Source organism: Saimiri boliviensis, chromosome 17 (assembly GCF_048565385.1).
Source record: "Saimiri boliviensis isolate mSaiBol1 chromosome 17, mSaiBol1.pri, whole genome shotgun sequence".
Lineage (NCBI taxonomy): Eukaryota > Metazoa > Chordata > Mammalia > Primates > Cebidae > Saimiri > Saimiri boliviensis.
Window position 1 is genome coordinate 41,761,426 of NC_133465.1, and position 20,964 is coordinate 41,782,389.

At 42.2% G+C, this 20,964-nt stretch overlaps 1 protein-coding gene across 2 annotated transcripts in view; it reads left to right on the forward strand.

Annotated features, from left to right (window-relative positions):
• The first annotated feature begins 569 nt into the window (after nt 1-569).
• The window catches only part of SPOP (speckle type BTB/POZ protein), an 82,645-nt gene continuing 62,250 nt past the window's right edge, over nt 570-20,964 (forward strand). The window contains exon 1 of one of the 2 annotated variants that reach the window (XM_039476026.2): nt 570-802. The gene's annotated coding sequence lies outside the window, so the exon portion shown is untranslated. The remainder of the gene's footprint in view (nt 803-20,964) is intronic. The other variant, XM_039476025.2, reaches the window with a different exon arrangement.

Here is a 20,964-nt window from a genome sequence, read left to right on the forward strand (position 1 = left end):
TGAAGCCGACGGGAACTCAGGTGTGCAAGCCAACAAATTGTCACTGAATTAGCTTCCTTTTAGTTAGGTCACCTATATTTCCTGCCTTCCCCTGAAAAGATAGTCCTTGTTTTTGTTTCCAAGTGCTAAATTTAAAAAGTTACTTAAAAGAGTCTCTAGCATCACAATAAAGTTCAAAAAATATTTTACTGACAGGGCTGGCTTTTAAAAAATGAGTTAATAGCATATGAGTGGTTGGTACTCCACAAATTACTTGCAGACCTGAGTCGCTGTTGTGTAATGCCTTTGTTACGCTGCCCACTCCCACCCTTGGGCTTGCTATACCTCTCTTCGGTCCTCGCACCTCCGCAGCGTCTCCCGCGCCCTGCACGCGACCCCCTCCGAGTTCCCGCCTCTTTTAACTGAGGCCCCTCCTTACTCTCAAATCCCTGGGCCCCGAGACGCATGCGCACTAGGGAAGGTAGGCGGAGTCTTGAGGACCCGGGAGGAGGAGCAGGAAAACCCAGGGAGGGGAGGGGAGGGGAGGGGAGGGGAGGGGAGGGGAGGGGAAGGGAGGGGAGGGGAGTAAAGGGGAGGAGGCCGCGCGGGGTGGGGCCCAGCAGTACGCGCTGGCTGCGTCGACGTGCTGACGCCATGACGCCCCGGCCGGTGTGTGTCGATTTGTGTGTGTGTGTGTGAGTGTGCGCGCTCTGAGTGTGTGTGTGTATTTGTGTATCGGCGGTCCCGCAGGTCCCGGATGTTGCGGACAGTATGAGGCGAGCGCAGGGGGACGGGGACCAGCAGCTGTCGTCGCCGCTCTCAGGTGAGTGGGGGGAGGAGAGTCGAGGGAGGGGGTGGTTCTGTCGGGGTGGGGGGGCGCCTCCCCGAAGAGGTGACTGACCCCCACCGCCCTCCCACCCCCCGCCACACACATATACTCTCTTCAGTCCCATTTCCAACACCCGGATTACGTGGCCTGCGAAAGCCAGAGCCGAATCAGCCGTCCCTTCTCTCTATCTCAAGTATTCAGGAGACACAAACGCGCCCCCTGCCTTCAGCTCCCCCCCCCATCATTTCCCAGCCCCATCCCCCTTGCCAAATAGTGAGCTGTCGCCTGCGGCGAGATGGGTGACTGCGCATGTGCGAGTGTGAACGAGTTCGAGGTGCTTCTTCGCTGCCCCCGGGGCGCATGCGCATCGCGGTGTTGCGGGGACCTGCGGGATAAAGAGCCGGTGGACCACGAGTCTGCCTTCTTCCCAGACTGTGGGCTAGACTTGCTGCCGGTTAATGAGCCTGTTGCTCCTGTCCAAAAGTAGGAATTTAAATAATGTGAAAGACTTAATGGACAAAGCACTATTCTCATCTGGTGTTGCCTTAGAGACTCCCAGGCTACAAACGCCTCCCAGAGCCAGCGTGTCCCACGCTGACCCTTCTTTTGAAACTGTCACTGCATCTTCTAGTTCTAGAATTACTTTTCCATTCCTGTGCGCTCATCGTCGTGCTTGTACCTTTTAGTACCAACTTAGCCTAAATTTAGGAGTAGGTGCTCCATCCCATCACTTATTCTGGCAGGGGATTTTGGAAGCCTTGCTAAAGAAGACTAAAGGTCATAAAAGAAACCAAGTGAGGCATTTTATTTTAGTAAAATTCTTACTTCGCAGAACTAGATAAGATAGAGATAAAGGTATAAAAAGTGTAAAGTTTAGGGTCGTAACTGTAAATCAAGACATCAGGATTCTCACCCACCCGCCCTCTTACTTTGTGTGGCCTATTTGCCTCTTTTTGGTCGAAGATATTCCTGAGCACTTTTCATTTTATCTGTACCTTATTGGTGCTCTGTGACAGGAAAACAAAGGCAATCTGAGACTGTTGGTGGACAATAACTTATTCGGTGGAGGTTTTAAGTAATGTGTTTCTTTCACATTGGCAGATAAGAAATGTGAATAACGAACTTCGAAGTACAATAATATTTCAGTGATCTAGGATCTGGGTTCAGTTGACAATTATATGTGGCCCTTTGATTTGCTCCTGTGCTGCCACTCTTTTGGATACTTTGCTGCTGCTTACCTCTGCCATCAGAATAGAGTGAAGAAAACGTAAACTTAAGCGAAAGGTTTTCTGGATAGCACTGAAATGAGTAGCTAAATGGTTGTGGGGAAGGGAGTGTGAGAAGGGGAGCATTTTTTGTGTTTTTTCAGTTCTTCTTGCCAATCCTGTCTTCTAGCTGGATTACTGGGAAGGGACCTATTAGTAAGCTTTACTTTCTAGTCTCTTTAATTTGTTTTCTTTGATGTTCTTCTATCAAGGCTTTTTCGGCTGCCACTGTTAACTCCAAAACTGCATGTTCTTGGGCCTTAAAGTATATGTATTTTTCACTTCCCTTTTAACCCTGGCCCTTACAGGGTTCAGTTGTCTTTTGTGCTGTTTCTTGTTGCCATGGTTACAGTTAGACCCAAGAGATGACACACAGGAAGCAGAGGAATTTGGGGTGAATATATCTTCCTGGGAAGGAGCTGGAGAGTCATCCTTTTTCTTTGTGTGAAGACTGAGGAATAGGAGTTATTGTAAGACTACCCCACACGTAGGGTTGGGGCATTTGGTATCTGTTTTGTACTTTATTGACTTCTCCTTTTAGAACTCTTAGTAGTAGCTAGTTTGGTACTTGGAGGTGTTTAATATTCCCTGTGTCCATATTTAGAATAGGTCTGGTAATATATAGAAGTGAGACTATTGTAGTAATAGATTTCAACCATTAGGATGCTTTGATTTCTCTCTCTCTCTCCCTCTCTCTCTCTCTCTCTCTCTCTCTCTCTTTCTTTCTCTCTTTCTTAGATGGAATCTTGCTCTGTCACCCAGGCTGGAGTGCGGTGGTGCGATCTTGGCTCACTGCAACCTTCACCTCCCAGGTTCAAGCGATTCTCCTGCCTCAGCTTCCCGAGTAGCTGGGATTACAATCGAGTGCCACCACACCCAGCTAATTTTTGTATTTTTGGTAGAGATGGGGTTTAGCCATGTTGGCCAAGCTGGTCTTGAACTCCTGACCTCAAGTGATCCGCCTGCCTCAGCCTCCCAAAGTGCTGGGATTACAGGCATGAGCCACCGCATCCGGCCTGATTTTTTCTAGAAACATTTTGTCTAGTTGAATTCACTGAAACCTCATTTAAAATGTTGATGGCATGCAGTGCTTTTAGATTACGGTGACTATTGTTAAATAATTCTTACTGGTGCCAGCCTTTTTTTTTTTTTTTTTTTGAGATGGAGTTTCGCTCTTGTTAACCCAGGCTGGAGTGCAATGGCGCGATCTCGGCTCACCGCAACCTCCGCCTCCTGGGTTCAGGCAATTCTCCTGCCTCAGCCTCCTGAGTAGCTGGGATTATAGGCACACACCACCATGCCCAGCTAATTTTTTTTTTGTATTTTTAGTAGAGATGGGGTTTCACCATGTTGACCAGGCTGGTCTCGATCTCTCGACCTCGTGATCCACCCGCCTCGGCCTCCCAAAGTGCTGGGATTACAGGCTTGAGCCACCACGCCCGGCTTTTTTTTTTTTTTTTTTTTTTTTAATCACTCTTTAAAATGGATAACACATGTATATACATATGAGACAAAATTCAAAAGGTACACAGAGAGTGAAGTCTTTCTTTTCTTACCGTCTTCCTTTTATCCATGAGTTCCCCTTCCCAAAGGCAACAATCTTGTTTATTCATCCAGAGATAGTATATTCTTTTTTTTTTTTTTTTTTTTTTTAGGCGGAGTTTCACTCTTGTTACCCAGGCTGGAGTGCAATGGCGCGATCTCGGCTCACAGCAACCTCCGCCTCCTGGGTTCAGGCAATTCTCCTGCCTCAGCCTCCTGAGTAGCTGGGATTACAGGCACGTGCCACCATGCCCAGCTAATTTTTTGTATTTTTAGTAGAGACGGGGTTTCACCATGTTGACCGGGATGGTCTCGATCTCTTGACCTCGTGATCCACCCGCCTCGGCCTCCCAAAGTGCTGGGATTACAGGCTTGAGCCACCGCGCCCGGCTTTTTTTTTTTTTTTTTTTTTTTTTTTTTGAGACGGAGTTTCGCTCTTGTTACCCAGGCTGGAGTGCAATGGCGCGATCTCGGCTCACCGCAGCCTCCGCCTCCTGGGCTCAGGCAATTCTCCTGCCTCAGCCTCCTAGGTAGCTGGGATTACAGGCACGTGCTACCACGCCCAACTAGTTTTTTGTATTTTTTTAGTAGAGACGGGGTTTCACTATGTTGACCAGGATGGTCTCGATCTCTCGACCTCGTGATCCACCCGCCTCGGCCTCCCAAAGTGCTGGGATTACAGGCTTGAGCCACCGCACCCGGCTGAGATAGTATATTCTTTTACAAGCCTATATACCTATATATTCTTCACATTTTAAAAATTTTATTTTATGTTTTGGGAGGCCGAGACGGGTGGATCACGAGGTCAAGAGATTGAGACCATCCTGGTCAACATGGTGAAACCCCATCTCTACTAAAAATACAAAATATTAGCTGGGCGTGGTGGCGCGTGCCTGTAATCCCAGCTACTCAGAAGGCTGAGGCAGGAGAATTGCCTGAACCCAGGAGGTGGAGGTTGCGGTGAGCCGAGACCGCGCCATTGCACTCTAGCCTGGGTAACAAAAGCAAAACTCTGTCTCAAAAAAAAAAAAAAAAAAAAAATTATGCAAATGGTAAGACACTATGCTCATTCTGCACTTTGCTTTTCTCACTTTATTTGTCTTGGTGATCATTCCATGTAGTAAATACAGTTCCTCTTCCTTTTTGAAAGATGGCAGATGATTCCATTGTGTAGATGTACCATCATTTAGCCAACACTTACTGGACACTTAGGTCGTTTCCAGTGATACAGTTAATTCCTTGTATGTACTTACTATGTGTACATGGTGTCTGTTGGATTAAATTCCTAGTGGAAGCGCTGGATCAATGGATGTGCATTTGTAATGTGGTTATATATTACTAAATGCTTTCCACAGAGGTTGTATGAATTTATATTCCTGCCAGCAGTGTGAGTCTGCCTGTGTTCTCACCGACACCATTATCAAAATTTTTGATCGTTTGTACAGTCTCTTATCTAAGATTTTAAAGTTCATTATGTAGTCGGTTAAGCTTCATTACACTGAAGAGTTTGTAAATGTCATCACTGTTTTGGAGATGGGGGAGGGGTCATGAAAGATTTTGTTTGAAAAATAATGAGAATAAAGTCATATGTCTGGATAATAGTAAATCCATGACAATGCTAGGAAGATATACAAAACCTATATTCTAGTTTCTTCCTTTAACTCTTACATGCTAGTTTGTCTGTTAGATATTCTGTAAGCCTGTAAATTATTTATCATCTCTTTTTAATAGCTGTGACTTTAAATTGTTTATCCAAGTGAACTCCTATTCTGTTGAGAAATTGAAAAGCTAACCCAGTTAGTTAAGGTGCTTTAGTGAGTGCCTGCTGTTTTGGCACAGAATACTGGTACTAGCATTTTTTAAGTCTGCTGATTGCAGAATACTTGACTATGAGCTTCAAAGAAATAGAAAAGAATTAAATATAACTGTGCCTGAAGAGAGCTTACAGTCTTGTTGGAAAACCTAGAAGAAATGGATAACTTCCTGGACACATGTAGCCTACCAAGATTGAACCACGAAGAAATAGAAAACCTGAACAGATCAATAATAGTGAGTAACGAGAGTGAAGCAATAATAGTCTACCATCAAAGAAAAAGTCCAGGACCCGACAACTTCATCACTGAATTCTACCAAACATTTAAAGAAGAACTAATACCAATTGTACTCAGACTGTTCCAAAAAGTTGAAGGGAAGGGAGTATTTCTTAAACTCATTCTATGAGGCCAGCCTTACCCTGAATACCAAAACCAAAGACTTGTTGTAAAGCCACACCTACTGAATATATGAAATAATAAGAGAACAGTTAGAAAACAGAACTGGTACAGTAAAACACTATTTTTTCCATGCTGAGAGGACCTTGTGAAGACATGACTAAGGGTTGGAGGAGAGTTCATTTGGGAGGCCTTCCTGGAGGAAGTGCATTTGGAACCTTTTTTTTTTTTTTTTCTATAATGGTTTAAGTGAAAGTTTTAAACATACAGAAAAATGGAAAGAATATTACACCTATCATCTTTATATCCATTACTTAGATTCAACAGTTGTTCACATTTTGCTATATTTAGGTTATGTATGTGCATATATATTTAAATATATAAATTTTTGTATTGCAAACATCATGACACTTTACCCTTAAATACTTTAGATGTATCCCTTTAAAGCTTATGGTACATGTCACAGTTACGGCAATTAACAGGAATTTACTAATACCATCTAATATCCAGTTCATGTTCAGATTTTCCCAGTTGTCTTGAAGGTGACACTTCTTTTTTTCCTCCAAACATGTCTCTTTAGTCTCTTTAAGTCTAGAAGAGTTTAGAAGCCACGTGATAATTTTTTTTTTTTTTTTTTTTGAGATGGAGTTTCACTCTGTCGACTAGGCTGGAGTACAGTGGCACGATCTTTGCTCACTGCAACCTCTGCCTCCTGGGTTCAAGCGATTCTCCTGCCTCGGGCTCCCAAGGAGCTGGGATTACAGGTTACCACCAGATTACAGGTTCCTACCACCATACCTGGCTAATTTTTGCATTTTTAGTAGAGACGGGGTTTCACCATGTTGGCCAGGCCAGTCTTGAAGTCCTGACCTCAAGTGATCCACCCACCTTTGTCTCTCAAAGTACTGGGATTACAAGCATGAGCCCACATGCCCAGCCTCATGATAATAGTTTTTTAGGAGACTGAGCTGTTTGTCTTACAGAATATATCACTTCTGGAATTTTCTGGTTATTTCCTCACAGTTTCATAAACCAATATTGAGCTCTAAAGTTCTGATTAGATTATGGTTAGATGTTTTTGATGAGACTCCTTTATTTGTGTTCCTCTGCTCCTCGCTGCATCGTAATAGGAGAAACATAGGGTCATAATATCCCACTACTATGATGTTGAGTTTATTTGATAATTTAAGGTGATAAATATCAGACTCCCTTGTGGTGAAGACGTTTTCTACCCTTTGTAATCAGTAAGTTATCTGTGGAGTGGTGCCACTTTGGCATTGTACTGTACACTTCTCCAGCAACATTTCACCTCATGATGATCTTTGCCTAAATCAGTTAATTCATTGGTTTTTGGAAATACTGATTTTTCCAATCCTGTCATTTCTTTTACACTGATTAGCTTTTAATTTTCTGTAAGGATTTTCTTCATTAATTAGGAATAAATTATACATTTTTTGTGTGTGTATTTTTAGTAGAGATGGGGTTTTATCATGTTGGCCAGACTAGTCTCAAACTCCTGACCTCAGGCAATCCACCTGCCTCCGCCTCCCAAAGTGCTGAGACGACTGGCGTGAGCCGCTGTGCCCCACATTTTTTTTTTTTTTTTGAGATGGAGTCTCGCTCTGTTGCCAGACTGGAACGCAGTGGTACAATCTCAGTTCACTGCAACCTCCGCCTCCAGGGTTCAAGCAATTCTCTTGCCTCAGCCTTCCGAGTAGCCGGGACTACAGATGTGTGCCACCATGCCCAGCTAATTTTTGTATTTTTAGTAGAGATGAGATTTCACCATGTTGGTCAGACTGGTCTAGATCTCTTGACCTTGTGATCCACCTGAGTTGGCCTCCGAAAGTGCTGGGATTATAGGCGTGAACTACTCTGCCCGGCAATTTTGTGTGTGTGTGTGTGTGTGTGTGTGTGAGACACAGTCTTGCTCTGCCTCCCAGGCTGAAGTGCAGTAGAGTGATCTTGGCTCATGCAACCTCTGCCTCCTGGGTTCAAGCGATTCTTGTTCCTCAACCTCCTGAGTAGCTGGGGTTATAGGCATCTGCCACCACACCTGGCTAATTTTTATATTTTTAATAGAAACGGGGTTTCACCGTATTGGCCAGGTTGGCCTCGAACTCTTGACCTCAAGTGGCCCTCCCGCCTCAGTCTCCCAAAGTCCTGGGATTATAGGAGCGAGGCACCATGCCTGGCCTAAATTATAATTTTTAGTAAAAAATATAAATCTGGCTCATACCTGTAATCCTAGCACCTTGGGAGGCTGAGGTGGGTGGACCACCTGAGGTCAGGAGTTCAAGACCAGCCTGGCCAAGGTGATTGAACCCTATCTCTACTAAAAATAAAAAATCAGCCAGGTGTGGTGGCATGCACCTGCAATCCTATCTACTCGGGAGGCTGAGGCAGGAGAATCCCTTGACCCCAGGAGGCAGAGGTTACAGTGAGCCAAGATCCTGCTACTGCATTCCAGCCTGGGTGACAGAGAAAAACTCTTGTCTCAAAAAAAAAAAAAAAAAAAATTGAGGTAAATTCTTTTTTTTTTTTTTGTACCCCTCCCCCGCCTTTCTTTGGGTAAATTATTTTTTTTCTTTAACACTTTTCTGAGTACAGGGGCAGTATAATATCATCTTTAACAGTGGTAAATGAGGTTTTTTTTTTTTTTTTACACCCTTATTGTTTTAATGTCATGGATTTTAGTTTCTTCTGTGTTTTACCAACATTTGCATTCTTTTTGATGCTCACACTGTCTCATATTTGGGCTGCGGGAACCCTTTAAGCTTGAGCTATGAGTGCTTCCTTGCTTTCTGTCAGAAATTCCTAGCTCACTTTGTACTTTTCCTGTCCCCGATGCAGAACCCTTACCTTTACCTTTGTATATATGATATTTTCAGTAAATTATTAAGTTGGTACAAAAGTAATCGCGGTTTTTGTCATTAAAAGTAATGGTGGCCGTGCGCGGTGGCTCACGCCTATAATCCCAGCACTTTGGGAGGCCAATACGGGTGGATCACGAGGTCAAGAGATCGAGACCATCCTGGTCAACATGGTGAAACGCCATCTCTACTAAAAATACAAAAATTAGCTGGGCATGGTGGCGCACGCCTGTAGTCCCAGCTGCTTGGGAGGCTGAGGCAGGAGAATTGCCTGAGCCCAGGAGACGGAGGTTGCAGTGAGCCGAGATCGCGCCATTGCACTCCAGCCTGGGTAAAAAAGAGTGAAACTCTGTCTCAAAAAAAAAAAAGTAATGGTAAAAACTGCAATTACTTTTCACCAACCTGTGTCTACCATATGAAGCTTCTGGAACCAAATTCTGAAAACTAAAGGTGCTTTTATTTTAACATGATGTACCTAGTGTTTGACTTACTTTTGTGTTACTGGCATTGCTGGATTCTGGATTTTAGAACTCAGCTTTCTTGACTTGAATATTCTTCGTGAAGGGCAGTGTCTCTGAAGAGAGCTTTGACCACCCCCTCGCCCCCACCTCTCATGAGCAAACTTGATTTTCTTTAAGATGAAAGGCACACAGAATAAAATTTAGAGGTTGAAATTATGTGTTTCTAAGCTTTGGTATGTGACGGTTTTATTATTATATAAAAACATCTGTGCGTCCATGCGCAAGTATGTCTTCCCTTTCCCTCATCTCTACACAGAGTGTTATGTAAGATTATGCTGTAATCACATATTTTTTTTATTATCACTAGATTTTCATTATAAAAAAGGAGTAAGGCAAATTGTTCTTAGTTTGGGAAAAATTTCAGATAGGCCATAAACTCTGATATCTGGCTGTCTTACTTAACTCAGGGTCTGGAACAGTGCCGAATCCTGTGGCTTTCTATCATGTACTGTAGACTCAGGAGAAATGTCAGGGCAGCCACAGTGTTTCTTGAAAATTCATCACACTAATGAAGGTTAATACAAACGAAAGATGCAGCAGAACTGCATTCTAAAAGTGGGTTTTGGGGTGGACTAATTCTTGTCTTAGCAAAAAATGTATTGTTAGACTCCTACAATATAATGGTATTTGAGTAATCTTACTGATTTCAGGTTACTCAAAGCCAGACAATAACAGTATTCTGATAGTTATCTGAAATTCATATTTCAGTTTCTTTTTACCATTTTGTCATATTTACAAGGTTATTCTCAACCTGGTTTCATAACAATGCTGGTCCCAAATTAAATTCTGGTTGTGTATTCAGAGAAGCACACCTGTTTCTTGTGTTTGATTTCAGGCATAGTGAATCACTCAGAAAGGCTATTCTGACACATTTGCCAATACGATCTAGTAGCTTCCTTTATTTTTGTTTTTGAAAAACTCCCATTACAGGAAAAAAAATTTCTAAAGTACACATTCTTTAGGAAATGCTTGGGCTGTCATTCTTTTGTTTTTTTTTGTTTTTTGTTTGTTTTTTTTTTTTTTTGAGACGAAGTCTTGCTTTGTCGCCAGGCTGGAGTGCAATGGCATGATCTCAGCTCACTGCAACCTCTGCCTCCCTGGTTCAAGCGATTCTCCTGCCTCAGCCTCCCAAGTAGCTGGGATTACAGGCACACACCTGGCTAATTTTTTGTATTTTTAGTAGAAACAGGGTTTCACTGTGTTGGTCAGACTGTTCTCAAACTCCTGACCTGGTGACCCACCCGCCTCGGCCTTCCAAAGTGCTGGGATTACAGGTGTGAGCCACCACGCCCAGCCAGGCTGTCATTCTTACAACTATGATCATGTTTTAATAGAACTGGCAAGGAGTTGTTTAGGTACTCTATATGACAGAGCTGGTCGTGCAGCTTTGGGAGAGCTGGATGAGACTTTAGGGAATTAACCATTCAGACACAACACCTGCTTGACCATGAAGACCTTTATTCCTGACTTTTTATTTTCTCAAAGGTGTTAGTGTAAATCTTCCTGCCCTGGCAGTAGTTCTTTGAAAGACTCTAATCTCTCCTATCTATATATCTATATATTGGTAAGAGGAAAAATGTATGTGTGATCATTCATCTCCTCAAACTGAGATTTATATATTCCTTCACTTGATATTTGGAAACAGATAACCATGTAGAAATTTGCTGTAAATAAAAACCACAGTTTTTCAGTGAGCATCTTTTATGCTGTCTTAATTTTTTAATTATAAAATATCTTGGGTGGGTGCAGTGGCTCATGCCTGTAATCCCAGCACTTTGGGAGGCTGAGACGGGTGGATTACCTGAGGTCAGGAATTCAAGACCAGCCTGGCCAACATGTTGAAACCCTGTCTCTACTAAAAATGAAAAATTAGCTGGGCATGGTGGTGGGCGCCTGTAGTCCCAGCTACTGGGGAAGCTGAGGCAGGAGAATCACTTGAACCCAGGAGGGGGAGGTTGCAGTGAGTCGAGATCATACCACTACACTACAGCCTGGGCAACAGAGCAAGACTTGTCTTAAAAAATCTATCTATCTGTCTCTCTCTCTCTCTCTCTCTCTCTCTTTCTCTCTCTTATATAAATATATAAGGAATACCATCATGCATATAACCGTCACCCAGCTTTGTAAAATCTGGACATTTTGTTATATTTGCTCCCAGGTATTTTTTCTAGTAAAGAAAACATTACTGAAATAGCAAGTCCTTAGGGTACTCCTATTCTCTTCCTCTCTCCCTTCTTAGCGGTAACACCTATCATGAATTTGGTATTTATCATGTTCTAACTGTGTTATAATCCAATATGTACTATATACTCCAATATATACCATTCTTTACCTTAATATTTTTGCTTAATATGGTTTTTTGAGATTTATTTATGTTTATACATTTAACTTGAATTCATTTTAACTGCTGTTTAGTATTTGGTTGTATGAATATGCTGTACCACAGTTTATCCATTTGCTGTTCATAGACATAAGGTATTTGTGTTTTTTATTACATATAATAATCTTTTATTGTTTATTTTTATTGTGGTAAAAACACTTTAACACCTTAACCATTTTTAAGTGTACAATTCAGTAGTGTTTAATATTTGCACAATATTCACATTGTTGTGCAACAGATCTCTAGAACTTTCTCATCTTGCAATACGGAAACTCTATACTCACTAAACAACTGCTTGTTTCCTCCCTCCCCCAGGCTCTGGGAAGCACCCTTCTCCTTTCTGTCTCTAGGAGTTTGACTACTCTAGGTGCCTGGTGTAAGTGAATCATACAGAATTTCTCTCTTTGGTGACTGGCTTGCTTCACCTAGCCCAGTGTCCTCAAGGTTCATCCATGTTGTGGCATACGCCAGGATTTCCTTTCTTTTTTTTTTTAGACGGAGTTTCGCTCTTGTTACCCCGGCTGAAGTGCAATGGTGCGATCTCGGCTCACCGCAAACTCTGCCTCCTGGGTTCAAGCAATTCTCCTGTCTCAACCTCCAGAGTAGCTGGGACTACAGGCTGCGCCACCATGCCCAGCTAATTTTTGTATTTTTAGTAGATACAGGGTTTCACCATGTTGACCAGGATGGTCTCGATCTCTCGACCTCGTGATCCACCCGTCTCAGCCTCCCAAAGTGCTGGGATTATAGGCGTGAGCCACTGTGCCTGGCCGATGTCCTTTCTTTTTAAGGCTGAATAATATATCATTCCACATTTTGTTTATCCCTTTAGCTGTTGATAGACACTTGGGTTGTTTTTATCTTTCGGCTTTTGTGAGTAATGCTGCTGTGAACATGAGTGTATAGACATCCTTTTGAGACCCTGCTTTCAGTTCTCTTGGATATATATGCCCAGAACTGGAATTGTGGATCATGTGGTAATTCATTTCTAATTTTTTGAGGAAGCTGTATACTGTTTTCCATAGCGGCTGAACCATTTTATGTTGCCAGCAGCAGTTCACAAAAGTGCCAAGCTCTCTACAGCCTCACGAACACTTTTTCTTTTCTTTTCTTTTTTTTTTTTAAAAGAGATGGAAACCTCGCTCTATCGCCCAGACTGGAGTGCAGTGGTGCCATCTTGGCTCACTGCATCCTCCGCCTACCAGGTTCAAGCGATTCTCCTGCCTCAGCCCCCCAAGTAGCTGGGATTACAGGTGCATGCCACCACGTCCAGCTAAATTTTTGTATTTTGGTAAGATACAGATTTTCACCATGTTGGCCAGGCTGGTCTTGTACTCCCGATCTCAGGTAATCCACCCTCCTTGGCCTCCCAAAGTGCTGGGATTATAGGCATGAGCCTCTTTTTTTGTTGTTGTTAAGGCTTTAGATACCTCTTTAAGGCAATGCTTATTGTTAAATTTTTTTTTTTTTTTTTTGTGGTAGCCATCCTAATGGGCATGTTTTGTTTTTAAACTTAATTTTATCTTTTATCAAACTGAGTTTTTTCTTTTCTTTTTTGAGACAGAGTCTTACTCTGTTGCCCAGGCTAGAGTGCAGTGGCACGATCTTGACTCACTCCCCCCTTTGCCTGCCAGATTCAAGTGATTCTCCTACCTCAGCCTCTTGAGTAGCTGGATTACAGGTACATGCCACTACACTTGGCTAATGTTTGTATTTTTTGTACAGATGGGGTTTTACATTGTTGGCCAGGCTGGTCTCGAACTCTTGACTGCAAGTAACCCGCCTGTCTGGGCCTTTCAGAGTACTGTAATTACAGGTGTGAGCCACTGTGCACAGCCTTGAGTTTTAGATTTTCATGCAGTCAGATTTATTATATTGTTCCTGTATGTTTGTGTGTGTGTGTGTGTGTGTGTGTGTGTATGTGTGTGTGTGTGTGTCTTCATGACGCTATACTGAGGTAATGGTTACGTCCTATATTTTCTTATAAAAGTTGTAAAATTTTGCTTTTTGCCTTTAGGTCTCTAATCCACCTAGAATTTATTTTGATGTTTGATGTGAAGTAGAAATCACATTTTTTTGTTTTCATAAGGATAACCCTGAAGTGTGGATCTAATTTTCTTTCCATAAGGATAATCTAGTGACCCAGCATCATTTATTGAATAGTCCATCTGTTCCCTACAACTTTATATCACTTACATGTTTCCATATATGAGAATTCGTATCTGTATTTTCTCTATCCTGTACCATTGGTCTGTTTGCTTATCTTGTACTGGTACTACACTGCCTTAATTCTCATAGCTTTGTAATAATTGTTTATATTTGACGGGGCAAGTCTCACTCCCTTGTTCTTTTTCTGTTTGTCAGGCTTTCTGTCAAATTGTTTTTTGGTGTGTTTTTTGTTTTTAGACAGAGGCTTTCTCTGTCACCCAGGATCTTTGCTCACTGCAAACCCCGCCTCCTAGGTTCAAGCAATTCTCCTTCCTCAGCCTCCCGAGTAGCTGGGACTACAGGTACACACCACCATGGCTGGCTAATTTTTGTATTTTTAGTAGAGATGGGGTTTCACCACGTTGGCCAGGCTGGTCATGAACTGACCTCAGGTGATCCACTCGCCTTGGCTTCCCAAAGTGCTCAGATTACAGGCGTGAGCCGCCTCACCCAGCCAAATTAGTATGTTTTAATGACACTACTTGTTGTCTAAAATATATTCACATGATATGTAACGAACTTTTCTGAAATAAAAGAAAAATTACGTCTTCCTTACCTAATAACTGATCACTTGTTTTGAATGAGCCTACAATTTCCATTCAACTTTTGGTTTTGTTGGAGTGATTTTATAAAACAGTTTGGGTAAGGGCATTGAAGTTTTATGGTGTTAAGGCTTCCCTGATCATAAGGAAAGAAAATCTGTTCAAACCAGTTGATACAAAAGAGCTTCTGATGCCACATGCAAGGTTGAAAACAAAAGCAGGAGCGGGGGTAGATTTATGTAAAGGGAAAAGGAGATAGCTGTTGCAGAATCTAAGGAAAAGCGTTTGAACAACCAAACATCAGAAAAGGTTGGAACCGAAACAGTGCCAGGGTTTTCCGAAAGAGTTTATGGTCTCTAGAGTTCTGCTATAAATAGGCTTTAGTCTCCATGAGGACTAACTCAGATTCCTGGGGGAGATCTGATTTAGTCAGTTGAAAGTTTGATTTTCCCCTGGGCCAGATATCTGCTCCAGGTTCAACTCCAGTTGGCGGTGAAGAAAGGGGAAGGGGAGATTTTGGTACAAACAGAGCAGTTTTGGGAGTGGCTGGAATCAGAGGCATATTTTTCTTAGTGATTCTCACTGTTGTCTCAGGAGTGTATACTCTTAAAAAAAAATTTTTTTTTTGAGACCTCATGATCCACCCACCTTGGCCTCCCAAAGTGCTGGGATTACAGGCATGAGCCACCGTGCCTGACCTCCAGGTTTTCTTACCTGCTTCTATTCAGTTTGATGTGATAATTTGTTTTGATTGAAGTACCCGAAGAAAATATGGCCTTGCAGAAGTGCTTTATTCATACTTCCCCATTTTATTACAGACTATTTAAAAGACCTACACTCAGGCGTTTAGATTTAATTAATAATTTTTATTGCTGCATCAAGAACATTCTTAAATGCAAGCAATTGTTTTTTTTTTTATTATCACCTATGTAGGCCGGGCACGGTGGCTCAAGCCTGTAATCCCAGCACTTTGGGAGGCCGAGGTGGGTGGATCACGAGGTTGAGAGATCGAGACCATCCTGGTCAACATGGTGAAACCCCGTCTCTACTAAAAATACAAAAAATTAGCTGGGCATGGTGGCGCGTGCCTGTAATCCCAGCTACTCAGGAGGCTGAGGCAGGAGAATTGCTTGAACCCAGGAGGCGGAGGTTGCGATGAGCCGAGATTGTGCCATTGCACTCCAGCCTGGGTAACAAGAGCTAAACTCCATCTCAAAAAAAAAAAAAAAAAAAAAAAAAAATCACCTATCTGTGATGGCAAAAGACAGTGACAATGACTGTAGTACAGTTTGATATCATTTACTCATGCTAGCAGTGGTCCCCAACCTTTTTGGCCCCAGAGACTGGTTTTGTGGAAGACAGTTTTTCTACAGCCTGGTAGTGGGGAATGGTTTTGGGATGAAACTGTTCCACCTTAGATCATCAGGTGTTAGATTCTCATAAGGAGCACGCAACCTAGATCCCTTCCATTTGTTTCACAGTAGGGTTGAGGCTGCTATGAGAATCTAATGCCATTGCTGATCTGACAGGAGGCAGAGCTCAGGCAGTAATGCTTATTTGCCCACCCACTACTCGCCTCCTGCTGTGCATCTGGTTCCTAACAGGCCATGGGTTGGTAAGGGCTGCAGCCCTGGGGGTGGGTACCCGTGCGCTAAGGTATCAGCAGTTTTACCCATTATTGCTTTTGTACTATCAGCACAAGTATCAACACAATGAAAAAGGCAAATGTTATGAAAATAGTGTTGACTTCGTAGACCACTTGAAAGGGACCTCCAGGAATCCACTGGGACCACACTTTGAGAACCACAGCATTAAGAGAGGATGTGGGTGGGGAAACAAAGGTCAGTACTTGGAAGTGCAAGTTTTTCCTGATGGAATTTTACTGGATTGTTAGTGCAGTCACTTAACATCACTGAGCATAATGTCAACATGAATGGGATATTTTTATTTATTTATTTATTTGAGATGGAGTCTCCCTGTCACGTAGGCTGGAGTGCAGTGGTGCGATCTCGCCTCACTGCAACTTCTGCCTCCCAGGTTCAAGCAATTATCCTGCCTCAGCCTTCTGAGTGGCTGGGATTACAGGCATGCGCCACCACGCCCAGCTAATTTTCGTATTTTTTAGTAGAGACGGGGTTTCACCATATTGGCCAGGATGGTCTTGATCACTTGACCTCGTGATCCACCCACCTCGGCCTCCCAAAGTGCTGGAATTACAGGCGTAAGCCACCGCACCCGGCTGGGATATTTTTAAAGATCATAAAAACTTTGAAATTTCTTTTTAACAGAAATGTTTTTCTAAGAATTCTTTTCTTTTTTTCCCTTCTTTTCTTTTTTTTTTTTTTTAAATGGAGTCTTGCTCTGTCGCCCAGGCTGGAGTGCAGTGGCGCCATCTTGGCTCACTGCAACCTCCGCCTCCCAGGTCCAAGTGATTCTCTTGTCTCAGCCTCCTGAGTAGCTGGGATTATAGGCGCCTGCCACCACGCCCAGCTATATATATTTTTTTATTTTTAGTAGAGACAGGGTTTTATCATGTTGGCCAGGCTGGTCTCGAACTCCTGATCTCAGGTGATCTGCTTGCCTTGGCCACCCAAAGTGTTGGGATTACAGGCTTGATCCACCGAGCCAGGCCTGGAATTACTGTTTCCAAACAGCAGAGTTTATGGTGTTCAGATTTTCAGCCAGATAGTCTTTCAAGTGTGTGATAATCTTAGGGCAGACCATTTTAATGAAGCTTATGGAATTTGTCTCATGTAGTTGTACATACAGCCTAACATTTTTTTTCGAGCACTTAAATGTATCTTGAAAATCTGTCAGAATCTCAAGGGGGAAAAATCTGAGCTCTATAAATTGCATTTGGGCGGGTCCTGCCTTTTTAGAAAAGACATTGAAGAGAAAGTTTAGATGGAGAATCCTCCATTCTAGCTTTGTTATCTTTTGGTCATTCAAGGGTCTCTCTAAAGAGGGAGAGGCCTCCACCCCCCAAAAATTTAAATATGTTTTATGATAGAGAAGTGGGAAGAGTGTTGGCCGGGTGTGGTGGCTCACGCCTGTAATCCCAGCACTTTGGGAAGCTGAGGTGGGCAAATCACCTGAGGTCAAGAGTTCAAGATCAGCCTGACCAATATGGTAAAACCCCATCTTAAAAAAAAAAAAAATCCAGATGAGGATTCTTACCAAATAAAAATAAAAATAAATTTAAAAATAAAAAAAGTAATAATGAAAAAAAAAAGGAAGGGAATAGAGTTAACTGACTTTTTTTTTTAACAAATACCTGCTGAGTGACTATAAGTAAAAGACATAGTAGAAAGTCAGGGAGGGGTATGGTCTGAAATGAGTGGAAGATTAAACCAGTATTATATGTTTAGTGCTTAGAAGAGGAAGAGATCTTTGGGGAAGCTGGGGTGAGAGTCAGGACTGTCTTTGTGAAGGTTACATTTGAGCTGGGCTTTGAAGGGTAGGTATTTTGAAGTTGGAATTTTCACTGGCAGAGATGGAGAAGGGAATTCAGGGAGAAGGAATGTCATGAGTGAAAATGTGGAGGTGGGGAAGGTACAGTATTAGTTTAGGGTGTGTACTGGAAATAATGAAGAGCACAGCATGGCTGAAGCAGAAGATGGGATAATGGAGGATAAGAGTGGAAAATAAATGGGCTCAGAGCATGGAAGGTTTTCAGCAATGGCCAGGCAGTTTGGGTTTAATGTGGTAAAGCATTAAAGACCGAAAATTTTTGATTGAAGAAATAACATGTTTAGGGTGTGCTTTCACAAATTTTATTTGACCTCACTCATTTATTTACTGATTTATTGACTGTTTTTTTAGTAGCTCCCCTGCCATATAAGTGAGGAAAAGTTTATGTAATGGTGGACCTAGTAGAAAATCCCCACTTTCACAGAATTTGCAGTCTAGAAAAGGAACTTCAACAAGCGAATATAGTTATAGATTATTGTAAATGTAATGAAGGAAAGGAATAAATTAGTAAGGAAAATAATGAGGAGATTAAACTTAGTCGGAGGAGTCAGGGAAGGCCTTGCTTAGGCATGAAATATTAATTTTGAACCTACTATGTGCCAGATACTACTCTAGATGCTGGGGATATAGTTAAAGCACAAAACAGACAAAAGTCCCTGCTCTCAATGAGGAGCTTATATTCAGGCAGCAAACAAAATAAATAAAATATATGGTATATTGGAAAGTGATAAATTTCAAGGAGAAAAATGCAGCCCAAAAAAGTGATAGCTAGGGAGTGTTGGGGTGGGAGTAGGTCTTGTGATTTTAGATAGAATGCCAGGGGAGGCCTCACTAACTCACATCAGAGGTGATACTGGAGTATATATCTGTAGAAGATGAAGGAGTGAACTAACATTCTAGACAAAGGAAATGGCAAAAACCATGAGGTATGTATGTGCCTGGTATATTCAGCAAACCAGTAAGGCCAGCATGGCTAGAGTTACGTGAACAAGAAAGTAGTCGATGTGAAGTCAGAGAGGTTGGTGGAAGTCCAAATGCTGTAGAGCAGTGGTTCTCACTCTTAGCTGTTTGTTAGAATCACCTGGGGTACTTTTTAATACTCCTGATGCCTGGGCTGCACCCATACCACTTAAATAAGAATCTTTGCAGGTGGGACTTAGTGGCACAAGAGATGGAGAGAAGTGGATGGATTTGAGAAGTATGTTAAAGAAAGAATTCATTTAATTATAGATTGAATGTGGGGGTTGAGGAAGAGGAAAGTGTCAAGAATGACTCCCAGGTTTCTGGCTGAAGCAACTGGATGGGTAGACGTGTCACTTACTGAGATGAGGGTGGGAGATAGGAATGGGAGGAGTAGGTGTGGAATTTGGAGGGAAGATCAGAAATCAGGAGTTCAATTTTAGACATGTTAAATTTGAGATGCGAATGAGGCTAAGTATAAATATGTTAAGTAGGCAGATATATGAGTGGAACTTGAAATGAAATCAGAGCTTGAGGTAATACAATTTTATATCATCTGCTTATTGATGGTCTTGAAAGTATCTAAATAACATCGTATAGGATAAACTTAAGGGCGAAAGAACTGGGGATATGGAAACTAGCTTATTCTAGTAATCTGAACAAGAATGGTGCTAATGTGAATCAGGATAGTTTCTGTAGCACTAGAAAAGTGTAAGAAGGTTGGAGGCTTAAGGACTGAGAAGCCTGTGTGTAATGGAGGTGGACAGCAGGCAAGGAATGAAAGATAATGTTGAGATAAAGCCTGGGTGAATGATCCGTCCATTAGCAGATACAAAGCTGTCGGAGGAGCTGGTTTGGGAAAAAAGAGTATTTGGCTTTGGTTGTATTGATATTTAGGAGAGGCTGCGTAGTAGGCAGGCATTTGGATCTGTTGCTCTGAGTTTTGGAAGAGTAAATGAGGTTCAAAACATAGATCAAGAAATAGATGTTCATACATCGAAAATGAAACAATTTCATTTGCATAAAATTGATTCACCATGGGAGCAGCAACATTTGTGAAAATAACAACATCCACAGATTTATTACGACCTGTTAGGATCGCTATGATACAGTCCTTGCCTCTTTCTTTTAGTATTTTCCTTTGATGACCATATTCAAGCTATACTGCCTTTCTTTCTGTTCTTCCAGTATACCCAGCTAGGTCCTCCCTTAGGGCTTTTGCACTTTCTGTTTTCTCATTTTAACTCTTCTCTCTTTCTTGGTAGAGGGATTAAGGGGACAGAAAAAAATTCAGAAGTTGGTGGGAAGTAGAGAAGGTTCCAACCAGATCGTTGCTAAGGTGTGGGAGTACGGATGAGCATGTGAAGGAGAGTGGCTGTGGGAGCCCTTGATGTTGACGTCCGGTCAACATAAAGACACAGAGCAGCACGTTGGTCTTAGTGTATCCCAGGACTCAAATCTGTTGACCAGAGATGCCACAGCAGTAGTAGTTCCCCTCCACTTGGTGGTCTGACGGTGGTGGTGATGGTGGTCCACCTTGGAAATAAAACTTGACTTGGTGATGACTTGCCTCATTGCTGTTTTTCCTGCCACCATGGATGGAAACATCTTCTGCATATGTGAGAAACTCCCTTCAGTGAAAGCTATGGGTAAATTATTTCAGAAACTTGCTGGCTTGAAGAAACAACAGTAAAACAGCAGGGAAGTTCTGTGCAGTCTACTTTGACACATTGTTAAGAATTACCACTCATTAGGAGCACCTATGTGGCTCTTTAAGTGATGGTGTTAGCAGTAAACCAGAGTAAGGCATTCCACAGGAATCCTTAAAAAGACTTGAGATTTAAAAATCAATGTGGTATTATTTTGAGAATAAAAGTATTTGCTTTTTCTGGTTATAAAACAATTCATGGGAAAAAAAAAAAAGTATAAAGGAAATAGTAAAAAATTAACCCAAATCCCACCACACAGAGTTAACTATAGTTAACTTTTCTTAACATCTTTTTTTTTTTTTTTTTTTTTTTTTGAGACGGAGTTTCACTCTTGTTACCCAGGCTGGAGTGCAATGGCGCGATCTCGGCTCACCGCAACCTCCGCCTCCTGGGTTCAAGCAATTCTCCTGCCTCAGCATCCTGAGTAGCTGGGACTACAGGCACGTGCCACCATACCCAGCTAATTTTTTGTATT